General features: G+C 46.6%; 1 protein-coding gene across 2 annotated transcripts in view; it reads right to left on the bottom strand.

Moving 5' to 3' along the window:
- The window catches only part of cyld (cylindromatosis (turban tumor syndrome)), a 69,165-nt gene extending 66,986 nt beyond the window's left edge, over nucleotides 1-2,179 (bottom strand). The window contains exon 1 of one of the 2 annotated variants that reach the window (XM_072547341.1): nucleotides 1,966-2,179. The gene's annotated coding sequence lies outside the window, so the exon portion shown is untranslated. The remainder of the gene's footprint in view (nucleotides 1-1,965) is intronic. The other variant, XM_072547340.1, reaches the window with a different exon arrangement.
- Nucleotides 2,180-12,761: the final 10,582 nt, after the last annotated feature.

Here is a 12,761-nt window from a genome sequence, read left to right as displayed (position 1 = left end):
CTCCCTAACAACATTATGGGAGCATTTATACCAAATGAAGGCAACTCACCACTTACTTATCCACTGCAATCAGGAATGGCATTAAATGCTGCCCCAGCCAGCAGAGCCCATATTCCATGAATTTATAACAAAACTGTTGAATAGAACTGATATTTGTGCCTAGTTAAATAAGTGCATTTACAAAAATGCTTTGAAGCAGAACTCCAACATTATAGTTGAAGTCAATTAAATAGTCAAATGTAGATCATGCTGAAGATCTGTCTATAAGATATTGAAAACACTGTACATTTGAACAGTAAGAACACTCATTCTGCTGCAGCTATATCAGCAGCTTCAGACAGAAATTCAAGCACAATACTCAATCAAATTCCTGAATGCCAACTTAGAAAAAGGGAGAATGTTTTTGTTAAATCTATTGAAAATGTCCTCTGGTGTTAATTAACTCGCAATCCAGTTTTTTTAGGTGGAGTAGAGGTGCTGTGTAAAATACTGATGGAAAATTCTGCAGATGTTGATTGCAATGAGCAAGTGGTGAAGAGACAGTTTCGCAGAAGGAATGGATAAGGGAGGGGAGAGGAAGATGTGGAGGTATCCTTCAGGAGGTGATGTAAATGGCAGAGAATGATCCTTTAAATGCAAAGGCCAGTGGGATGGAAAGTGAAGATGGGGGAACCCCTATGTTTGCGCTGACAGAAAGAGGGGAAAATCTGAGGGCAAAAGTGTCAAGCACCGCAGGGGGAATTTATGGTTGATGGAAAAGGAAGAGATGTCAGAAGCTCCCTCCCATAACAGATGCAACAGAGCAACTGGAAGAATAGCTGGTGTTCTTAAATGAAGCAGGGTGCGAGGAAGTATAGTCCAGGCAACAATAGCAGTCAGTGGGTTGGTAAAGACATTAGTTTTGCCATTCTGTTCAAAAGGAGCATCATATTGGAACTAAATATTAACCTGATTTCTTTTGCTGTTTTGGGTCCAGGCAGTCAAAAGCAGAAGGGCAGTGTGAACTGGCTGCTCCCCTACTCTCATTAGCACTCCCACTACCTAAGGTTTCAACAGTATCATAACTTCCCAACTCCCAGCTATAGCTTATCTTTACACCTCGCAATACTCCATCTGGTCATCCTGGAAAGAATGACAATATAATTCCAAGCAAGATGGTGGGTGGCTTAAAGGAAAATTACAGGTGATGGTGTTCCTTTGCACATGCTTCCTTGTCCAGGTGGTACAAAGCTGTTGAGGGAGGTTTGGTGAGTTGCTGCAATTGTAAGTTCTGTATATTAAACACTGCTGGTGGTGGAGGGAATGAATGCGTGAGGTGGTTAGTGCAACATGGAAATCTGCCAGGGTTGTCCTCTGCAAGACTAACCCCTCAGGATGAAAAGATCACCTCTTGGAGAAGTATTTTTTTAAAAGGCAACGTTTCCTCGAGTGACTCAGTACGTAAATGCACCATGTGCTATAGTGCTTCCTGCTTCAAAGCAAAGTTTCCAATCTACAGCGAAAACTAGCTCAACCAGGGCCAGGAGTGCACAGAATGGTTTCAGTACATCCAAGCTGAAGACTGGAAAATAATAGGGAGATGTTCCTCCGCCCACCCTTCGGGTTCGTGTTACTATCGGATTCTGACGGCGTCAACCTCAGCCCTGAAGCCCCAACAGCCAGGGATGGTCTCCGCGTTCCCGCAGGGAGGCAACCTGCATCTTCAACTGCGGTCATGGAAAATAATACATTTACATATAACCATCAGGAAGACCGGGCGTCGGGTGTCCAGCGGCACAAATCACGACTTGGGTCGAGGTGATCGTCAGCAGCCGCCGCCGCCGCCGCCCCGGGGCCAGCTCCTCTGACACTGCAGCTGCCAGGAGAGACCCTTGTCACTGAGGGGACGGGAGGCCGGACACGGCCTGGTCGGGACGGGGACCCCCTTCCCCCACTCGCCGGCCCATCTCAGTCACACACACACACCGTCTTTCACTTACAGAGCCGGCGGTCCTCTGCTCTGCCTTTCAGGACTTGGCGACAGGACAACGAACCGAAGCGGATCCCAGATTTTAACGGTAACGGAAACGGAAACAACAGCAACCCGGAGCCGATGTAAATAAAAGAACATTCCCGAGCGCACCTCACCGCGCGACAACATAGCCAGCGCCAAGTCCCGCCCCCTTCCCCATGATCAAGCGGCGCGGGCCTCCAGCTGCTATTGGCCCAACCGCCACCCCACGACTGCCCAATCGGGAACAGGCCCTGTCGACACTCCCCATCCATGGTTGGTTAGTAGAAGTGGCAATCATTGACGTCTACACGCATTTGCTGGCGGGGGGGGTGGGGGGGAGGGGGCAGGGACAGGGCATTCGCACAGTGCGGTCCGGCTGCCCGGGAGGGGGCGCGGCCTGAGTGACAGCGCGTTCCCAGGCATTTTGGAACAATCGCTTCCGCCTCGTGCCAGCAGCAAATGGCAAATTGGTGCAGAGTTATTGACAGGATGGTGTGCAAGAGAAAATCAGATCTCCAACTGAATGGCTATTGTTATGAAACCCATGTTAAAGATTCACCCTGTATTTGAACCATGAGCCAAACCACTATTACTCTATCGCTTTCCTGTTAATATTTCCACACGATTATTATTTCCATGCAAAATGTTCGAGACCAGGCAATGAAATGTTGGCTCAGGCAGCGAAGCCCATATCCCACAAATGAGCAACAATAAATAAAATGACCCAACACTTAAACCCAATTCCACCAGGACAAGTGTGACGTTCTTCTGGTTTATGGCTATTTCTGGACTTTTGTTTTTACATCTTCTGTAGTGAAGATTTAGAGGGAAAATGTTTGTCAATGTCATATTTAATTGCTGTGGGCCTGGAGTCACATGTCGGGCAGATCAGGTGAGGGTACAAATTTCTTATCTAAAAGACATGAACCGATCTACTCAGTTATGCTTCTGGATGATCCTTTCAAAGTCACTACTACTTGGACTAACTCTTTATTTCCTGACTTTTATGAAATTATAGTCATGTTTTGTCAGATGACCTGCTAAGATTTAAATCTCTGTTTAAAGGGGTTGAACTGGCTCCTTAGGAATTCTACATCATTTCTCTATTCATAGGATATGTGGAACAGTCCATCTTCCGCAGCTACACTGGCATCACCCCCCCACCTTTTCCTCCGCTACATTGATGACTGTATCGGCGCTGCCTCATGCTCCCACGAGGAGGTTGAACAGTTCATCCACTTTACCAACACTTTCCACCCCGACCTCAAATTCCTCTGGACCGTCTCAGACTCCTCCCTCCCCTTCCTAGACCTTTCCATTTCTATCTCGGGTGACCGAATCGACAAGGACATTTACTATAAACCGACCGGCTCCCACAGCTACCTAGACTACACCTCCTCCCACCCTGCCCCCTGTAAAAACACCATCCCATATTCCCAATTCCTTAGTCTCCGCCGCATCTGCTCCCAGGAGGACCAGTTCCAAAACCGTACCACCCAGATGGCCTCCTTCTTCAAGGACCGCAATTTCCCCCCAGACGTAGTCGACAATGCCCTCCACCGCATCTCTTCCACTTCCCGCTCCTCCGCTCTTGAGCCCCGCCCCTCCAACTGCCACCAGGACAGAACCCCACTTGTCCTCACCTACCACCCCACCAACCTCCATGTCCAGCGTATCATCCGCCATCATTTCTGCCACCTCCAAACGGACCCCACCACCAGGGATATATTTCCCTCCCCTCCCCTATCAGCGTTCCGAAAAGACCACTCCCTCTGTGACTCCCTCGTCAGGTCCACACCCCTCACCAACCCAACCTCCACTCCCGGCACCTTCCCCTGCAACCGCAAGAAATGCAAAACTTGCGCCCACACCTCCCCCCTTACTTCCCTCCAAGGCCCCAAGGGACACTTCCATATCCGCCACAAATTCACCTGCACCTCCACACACATCATCTATTGCATCCACTGCACCCGATGTGGCCTCCTCTATATTGGGGAGACAGGCCGCCTAGTTGCGGAACGTTTCAGAGAACACCTCTGGGACACCCGGACCATCCAACCCAACCACCCCATAGTCCAACACTTCAACTCCCCCTCCCACTCCACCAAGGACATGCAGGTCCTTGGACTCCTCCATCGACAGATCATGGCAACACGACGGTTGGAAGAAGAGTGCCTCATCTTCCGCCTGGGAACCCTCCAACCACAAGGCATGAACTCAGATTTCTCCAGTTTCCTCATTTCCCCTCCCCCCACCTTGTCTCAGTCAAATCCCTCGAATTCAGCACTGCCTCCCTAACCTGCAATCTTTTTCCTGACCTCTCCGCCCCCACCCCACTCCAGCCTATCACCCTCACCTTGACCTCCCTCCACCTATCGCATTCCCAACGCCCCTCCCCCAAGTCCCTCCTCTCTACCTTTTATCTTAGCCTGCTAGACACACTTTCCTAATTCCTGAAGAAGGGCTTGTGCCCAAAACGTCGATTCTCCTGTTCCTTGGATGCTGCCTGACCTGCTGCGCTTTTCCAGCAACACATTTTCAGCTCTCCATAGATGCTGCCAGACAGAAGTTTGTTTCTAATTAAGATCTCCGCCATTGCTGTATTTTGTCTTTGTACATCTGTAGAATATAGGACAATACAGCACAGAACAGGCCCTTCGGCCCACGATGTTGTGCCGAACATTTGTCCTAGCTTAAGCACCTATCCATGTACCTATCCAATTGCCGCGTAAAGGTCACCAATGATTCTGACTCTGCCACTCCCACAGGCAGCGCATTCCATGCCCCCACCACTCTCTGGGTAAAGAATCTAGCCCTGACATCCCCCCATACATTCCACCCTTCACCTTAAATTTATGTCCCCTTGTAACACTCTGTTGTACCCAGGAAAAAAGTCTCTGTCTACTCTATCTATTCCCCTGATCATCTTATAAACCTCTATCAAGTCACCCCTCATCCTTCGCCATTCCAATGAGAAAAGGCCTAGCACTCTCATCCTATCCTCGTACGACCTATTCTCCATTCCAGGCAACATCCTGGTAAATCTCCTCTGCACCCTCTCCAAAGCTTCCACATCTTTCCTAAAGTGAGGCGACCAGAACTGCACACAGTACTCCAAATGTGGCCTCACCAAGGTCCTGTACAGCTGCAACATCATCACACGACTCTTGAATTCAATCCCTCTGCTAATGGACGCTAATACACCATAGGCCTTCTTACAAGCTCTATCCACCTGAGTGGCAACTTTCAAAGAGCTATGAACATAGACCCCAAAATCCCTCTGCTCCTCCACCTTACTAAGAACCCTACCATTAACCCTGTATTCCGCATTCTTATTTGTCCTTCCAAAATGGACAACCTCACACTTGACAGGGTTGAACTCCATCTGCCACTCCTCAGCCCAGCTGTTCATCATATCTAAGTCCCTTTGCAGCCAATAACAGCTCTCCTCACTATCCACAACTCCACCAATCTACCAATCTTCGTATCGTCCGCAAATTTACTGACCCGCCCTTCGACACCCTCTTCCAAGTCATTAATAAAAATTACAAACAGCAGAGGACCCAGAACTGATCCCTGCGGAATCTATGTTTATACATTTTTTTTAAAAATCCTAATTCTCACAAAATCCTTTGTTCCCCATAATTTTCAAAATGGTTTTGAGTTTCTGTTGGAGGAGATTCTGAGATATAGGATTGTCATGCATTTGGAGAGATAAGGACTGATTAGGGATAGTCAGCAAGGCTTTGTGTGTAGTATCTCATAAACTTGATTGAGTTTTTTGAGGACATAACCAAAAGGATTGATGAGGGCAGAGCAGTAGACATTGTCTACATGGACTTCAGTAAAGCCTTCGATAAGGTTCTGCACAGTAGACTGTTTAGTAAAGTTAAATTGGAGAGGAGTCAGAAAAGATTTACCAGGATGCTGTCGGAACTGGAGGATTTGAGTTATAAGGATAGGTTGTGACTTTTTTCACTGGAGCTTAGGAGGATGACAGGTGAATTTATTGAGGTTTATAAAATCATGAGGGGCATAGATAAGGTGAATAGCAAGGGTCATTTTTCCCTAGGGTGGGGGAAGATCAAAAGTAAGGGGCATATTTTTAAGGTGAGAGGAGAAAGATTTAAAAGGGACCTGAGGGGCAACTTTTTCACATAGAAGCTGGTTCATATGTGGAATGAATTGTCAAGAGGGAGTAGTAGATGCAGGTACAGTTACAACACTTAAAAGACATTTGTATAGTTACGTGAATAGGAAAAGTTTGGAGAGATATGGAACAAATGCAGGTAAATGGGACTAGTTTAGTTTGGAAAATTTGGTCGGCATGGAAGAGTTAAACTGAAGTGTCTACTTCCACGCTGTATGACTCTATACCATAAACTGCATAGTTGCCAAACATCCTTGAGACCAAAGTGACACGACAATTTGAAAATTATATTGGAGATGTGGATTCAAGTTAATGAACATTCAACCAACACAATGTCGGATATTTTGCAGCAGCAATTTGCTATTGGGTTCCTAACATTTTTTGAAGGAAGTTTAAAGGTGTTAATTGATGTGGACCAAGTTGTAAATCTGAAAATAGTGTTGTTAATTCCAAGATGGCGACGGAATAGGATTGCAACATGTGGTCTCTTCAGCCCAGGAGCCCGGAGCTTGTCTACTCCGTCCGCTTATTTCTCTCTCTCTCTCTCTCTCTCTACTTTTCTTTTAAATGTTTCTATTTATATTGGTACCTTATCTTCTTTTAATGACTTCAGTGCAAGGTGTCTTCACCCAATCCAGCAGTCTGGAATGGCGGTATAGGCCTGGCATGCTGGTCTTGTCCAATCTCTGCTTGGCATGGCAGTCTTGTCCGGGCATGGACGCTTCATCCTGGCATAGAGGTCTTCTTAGGGAGCTTTCATGTATTCCAACAGCCCAGAATGAAGATCTAGTCCTGGTGCAGGGGTCTCATCTTGGCAGGGAGGTTTGTCCTTGCTTCAAAAGTGGTTTCTGGGTCTTCCAGTGGCCTGGCAGAGAGAGCTTGGCCCAGTTTTCCTGCGTACCTCAAATCCAGGAGCTGTTCGTTGAACTATGATAAAAATTTTTTTGTTCTTATTTATGACTCCTGTCATTAATTTAGGTGCATTGTTATGGCAACTTATGAAACCTTTCTCTGTACTTTTTGTAAAAATACATGTGACAATAAATTGCTATTCTATTCTAATTAGTTGTCAGTGTCATATGAAATGTGAGGTCTATTGTGCTTACTTTTGGACTTACTATTAACTATTTCAGGGAAGATTAACTATTTAACATTAAATACTTGATCCTACCATTGAAAGAAGTAATCACTTTTTATATTTTTAATCAAAAACACAAATAAAAGTAAAGTTAAGATTATACAAATGGATATTGTGTATTTCTCTAGGGAGAATATCAAAAATGATGGTAATTATCAACATATCATTAAAAGTCTTGAGTATAGTATTTATGTTCACAAATCTTACTTCATTGTGTCATGAATTAATTAACAGTTTATGATAGCATTTCCACCATAGTTTAGAAATTGCAGTGGAAGTATAATTTATTTGCTGTTATGTTCCTATTGTGATTTGTCTCAAATTCCAGATAATGGATATATTTTAAAAATAGTGGTGTGAAATGTAAGAAAAGAAGCACAACCTCATTTCAGCATTCTCTTGAGAAAAGGTAAGAGGTTAATAGAGGTCAACAATTCTCTCTGCTACAGAGATTGACTGGCATTTGCGTTTTTGAATTTATAGGGCTTACAGTAATCCAGGACAGATCATAAGTCTGTTCTCTCTACAAATATCAAATCAGGTGAGTACAAAATAGATGAACAGAAAAAAGCTGATATATAATGAGGCTTGAACATTATGACTGCACAAACTAGCTTCCCCCGCTTGCTCAAGGAACAACTTGTCAGGATGGAAAATGCTGGGAGTGGTGGGGAGGAGGGTGGGGCGGGGGGGGGAAGTGGGGGAAAGGTGATAAGATATGCTTTTGATGTTGAACCACAAGTTGTGGTGCATTTGAGCATTTTGTAAGGCGTTTTTTAAATCATTTTCCTGTAGGGAAATTGACCATTTTCAAGTATTTATATTTCTTTTATTGACTACTGTTTGTGTGATATGTTGTCAATAGCTTACATATATGACTACATAAAATGAGTTTATTTGTCCTTACAAATAATAACAATAAACTTTTTTTAGATTACTTAAAGTGTGGAAACAGACCCTTCAGCCCAAAAGTCCACACCGACCCTCCGAAGAGCAACCCACCCAGACCCATTCCCCTGCATTTTACCCCTTCACTTAACACTAAGGACAATTTAGCATGGCCAATTCAACTAACCTGTACATATTTGGAATGTGGGAGGAAACCAGAGCATCCGGAGGAAACCCACACAGACACGGGGAGAATGTGCAAACTCCACACAGACAATTGCCTGAGGCAGGAATTGAATCCAGGTCCCTGGAATTGTGAGGCAGCAGTGCTAACCACTGTGCCACCATGCCGCCCAACAGCAAAGAAAGTTAGTTTGTGTAAAAATTCCAGTGGTCATGTTTAAAAGAGGATGTGCTAGAGGAAATAAGAAATACATATCTATAAATATACCTATGGATTGGTTTACAGCAGTCTGGAAAGTTTCAGTTCCATAATAAATCCATGTGCATTATCCTCTATATCTTAGAGACTGAGGGAGTAAAAAGGTGACCTGGATATGTACAGAAGTATGTACATGTTGTGGTGGCCGTTCACAATGTTTTTAGTGATGCTGAATTTGAAGAGTTTGAATTACACTTCCCTGCCAATGGAAACATTGTTTGTTTATCATCAAAAATTTGCCTTCCCTCAAAACAAAAGACTTACACTTGCGTATTTCTTTTCACAGTCACTGCACACCTCAAAATGCATTGCAAGCAACTGAATACTTTTTGAACTATAGTTAGTAGTGCAATGTAAGAAGTGCACAGCAAGCTCCGACAAACAATATAATAATTCTGTTCTTGAGATTTTGATAGGAGATAAAAAGGACACCAGGAATCTCTCCCTTGCTCTTCAAAGTAATGCCAGAAGATCCTTTAACGTTCACCCAAGAGGGCCTCAGTTAATGTCAAATTGGAAAAATGCAATCTTCAAAAATGCAGCGCTCCCTCAATACTGCACTTGACTATCAGCCCTGATTTTTGTGCTCACGTTTTGTAAGAAATCATGAACTCACACTTGGGAAGAAAGAGTGCTTCAACTGAGCCATGCCTAGGAAAATAACAAAAACCATTGACAACAAAGGGTTGTAAAGGTGAAAGCACCGTATTAAGAATGTAATTTTCAATGTAATCCACTCTGTCTTCTGCAGCCCAATCCTCAGTTTAAATATTTAAGTGGACGAACAATAAAATATTTCTGTGGAAAATACTGCTATTTGACCAGATCTTTTTTCAGTTGAAATTTGACTGTGGACAACAGCATAAACTGGTTTGAATCAAATGGCTTGATTCTGGCTTTTTAATTACTATATTTCTAGAGACATGGTAATGACATTATGCTGTTGTTGAAAAGATGCTCATGGAAGTAAGTGTAGAAAAGCAATTTCACATTATTGTATCCTTTCCTGGGATTTGGGTGCCTCTGGTTCGACAAACATTTAAAGAAGTTGCCTTTGAGAAGGTGAGATCAGCAGTCTCCTTGAACTGATGCAATCCCACAGTACTGTTGTGAGGGGACTTCCAGGATTTGTTAAAGAACAGCAATATATTTCCAAGTCACATCAGAGTGCCTGAGAAGGGAATTTTCAATTTGTGGTTTTCCTATGTGCCTTCTGCCCTAGTATTTCTAAGTGGTATGTTTGGGTCGTATAACATCTTGCACATGATACACACAGCAGCCATGAGGAAAGTAGTGGATGTTGAGGGCGGAGGTGCCAGTCAGTTTGGATGCTTTGACCTGGATAGTGTCAAGCTTCCTCAGGAATTGGAGATACCAGTGTTGGATGGGGTGTACAAAGTTAAAAATCACACAATACCAGGTTATAGTCCAACAGGTTTAATTGAAAGCACTAGCTTTTGGAACACTGCTCCTTCATCAGGTGCTTGTGATGAACCACCTGACGAAGGAGCACCGCTCCAAAAGCTAGTGCTTCCAATTAAACCTGGTAAAAACAAAATGACTGCAGATGCTGGAAACCAGATTCTGGATTAGTGGTGCTGGAAGAGCACAGCAGTTCAGGCAGCATCCAAGGAGCTTCGAAATCGACATTTCAGGCAAAAGCCCTTCATCAGGAATAAAGGCAGTGAGCCTGAAGCATGGAGAGATAAGCTAGAGGAGGGTGGGGGTGGGGAGGGAGTAGCATAGAGTACAATAGGTGAGTGGGGGAGGGGATGAAGGTGATAGGTCAGGGAGGAGAGGGTGGAGTGGATAGGTGGAAAAGGAGATAGGCAGGTAGGACAAGTCCAGACAAGTCATGGGGACAGTGCTGAGCTGGAAGTTTAGAACTAGGGTGAGGTGGGGGAAGGGGAAATGAGGAAGCTGTTGAAGTCCACATTGATGCCCTGGGGTTGAAGTGTTCCGAGGCGGAAGATGAGGCGTTCTTCCTCCAGGCGTCTGGTGGTGAGGGAGCGGCGGTGAAGGAGGCCCAGGACCTCCATGTCCTCGGCAGAGTGGGAGGGGGAGTTGAAATGTTAGGCCACAGGGCGGTGTCGTTGATTGGTGCAGGTGTCCCGGAGGTGTTCCTTAAAGCACTCTGCTAGGAGGCGCCCAGTCTCCCCAATGTAGAGAAGACCGCATCGGAAGCAACGGATACAATAAATGATATTAGCGGATGTGCAAGTAAAACTTTGATGGATGTGGAAGGCTCCTTTAGGGCCTTGGATAGAGGTGAGGGAGGAGGTGTGGGCGCAGGTTTTACAGTTCCTGCAGTGGCAGGGGAAAGTGCCTGGATGGGAGGGTGGGTTGTAGGGGCGCGTGGACCTGACCAGGTAGTCACGGAGGGAACGGTCTTTGCGGAAGGCGGAAAGGGGTGGGGAGGGAAATATATCCCTGGTGGTGGGGTCCGTTTGGAGGTGGCGGAAATGTCGGCGGATGATTTGGTTTATGTGAAGGTTGGTAGGGAGGAAGGTGAGCACCAGGGGCGTTCTGTCTTTGTTACGGTTGGAGAGGTGGGTTCTGAGGGCGGAGGTGCAGGATGTGGACAAAATACGTTGGAGGGCATCTTTAACCACGTGGGAAGGGAAATTGCAGTCTCTAAAGAAGGAGGCCATCAGGTGTGTTCTGTGGTGGAACTGGTCCTCCTGGGAGCAGATCCGGTGGAGGCGAAGGAATTGGGAATACGGGATGGCATTTTTGCAGGAGATAGGGTGGGAAGAGGTGTAATCCAGGGAGTCGGTGGGTTTGTAAAAAATGTCAGTGTCAAGTCGGTCGTCATTAATGGAGATGGAGAGGTCCAGGAAGGGGAGGGAGGTGTCAGAGATGGTCCAGGTAAATTTAAGGTCAGGGTGGAATGTGTTGGTGAAGTTGATGAATTGCTCAACCTCCTCGCGGGAGCACGAGATGGCGCCAATGCAGTCATCAATGTAGCGGAGGAAGAGGTGGGGAGTGGTGCCGGTGTAATTACGGAAGATCAACTGCTCTACGTAGCCAACAAAGAGGCAGGCATAGCTGGGGCCCATACGTCTGCCCATGGCTACCCCTTTGGTCTGGAGGAAGTGGGAGGATTCGAAGGAGAAATTGTTAAGGGTGAGGACCAGTTCGGCCAAACGAATGAGAGTGTCGGTGGAAGGGTACTGTTGGGGACGTCTGGAGAGGGAAAAAACAAGGGCTTGGAGGCCCTGGTCATGGTGGATGGAGGTGTAGAGGGATTGGATATCCATGGTGAAGATGAGGAATTGGGGGCCGGGGAAACGGAAGTCTTGGAGGTGGAGGGCGTGGGTGGTGTCTCGAACGTATGTGGGGAGTTCCTGGACTGGGGGGAATAGGACAATGTCGAGGTAGGTAGAGATGAGTTCAGTGGGGCAGGAGCATGCTGAGACAATGGGTCGGCCAGGGTGGTCAGGCTTGTGGACCTTGGGAAGGAGGCAGAACCGGGCAGTGCGGGGTTCCCGGACTATGAGGTTGGAAGCTGTGAGTGGGAGATCTCCTGAGGTAATGAGGTTCTGTATGGTCTGGGAGATGATGGTTTGGTGATGGGGGGTAGGGTCATGGTCGAGGGGGCAGTAGGAAGAGTTGTCCTCGAGTTGACGTTTGGCTTCAGCAGTGTAGAGGTCAGTACGCCAGACTATCACTGCGCCCCCTTTATCTGCTGGCTTGATGGTGAGGTTGGGATTGGAGCAGAGGGATTGGAGGGCTGCGCGTTGTGAGGGTGAGAGGTTGTAGTGGGGGAGGGAAGTAGACAGGTTGAGGCGGTTAATGTCCCGGCGGCAGTTGGAAATGAAGAGGTCGAGGGCAGGTAATAGGCCAGCGTGGGGTGTCCAGGTGGATGCAGTGTGTTGGAGGTGGGCAAAGGGGTCCTTGGAAGGTAGGCGGGAGTCCTGATTGTGAAAGTAAGCTCGGAGGCGGAGGCGACGGAAGAATTGTTCGACGTCACGGTGTGTATTAAATTCATTGATGCGTGGACGGAGGGGGATGAAGGCGAGTCCTTTGCTGAGGACTGATCGTTCGTCCTCAGTGAGGGGGAGGTCTGGGGGGATGGTGAAAACTCGGCAGGGCTGGGAGCTGGGATCTGGTGTGAGTGTTGAGCTGGGAGTGGGGGCGGAACCTGTAA

The sequence above is a fragment of the Chiloscyllium punctatum genome, chromosome 26 (genome assembly GCF_047496795.1).
Source record: "Chiloscyllium punctatum isolate Juve2018m chromosome 26, sChiPun1.3, whole genome shotgun sequence".
NCBI lineage: Eukaryota > Metazoa > Chordata > Chondrichthyes > Orectolobiformes > Hemiscylliidae > Chiloscyllium > Chiloscyllium punctatum.
Note: the sequence above shows the minus strand (reverse complement) of the source record. Positions and strands in the feature narration are given on the sequence as shown.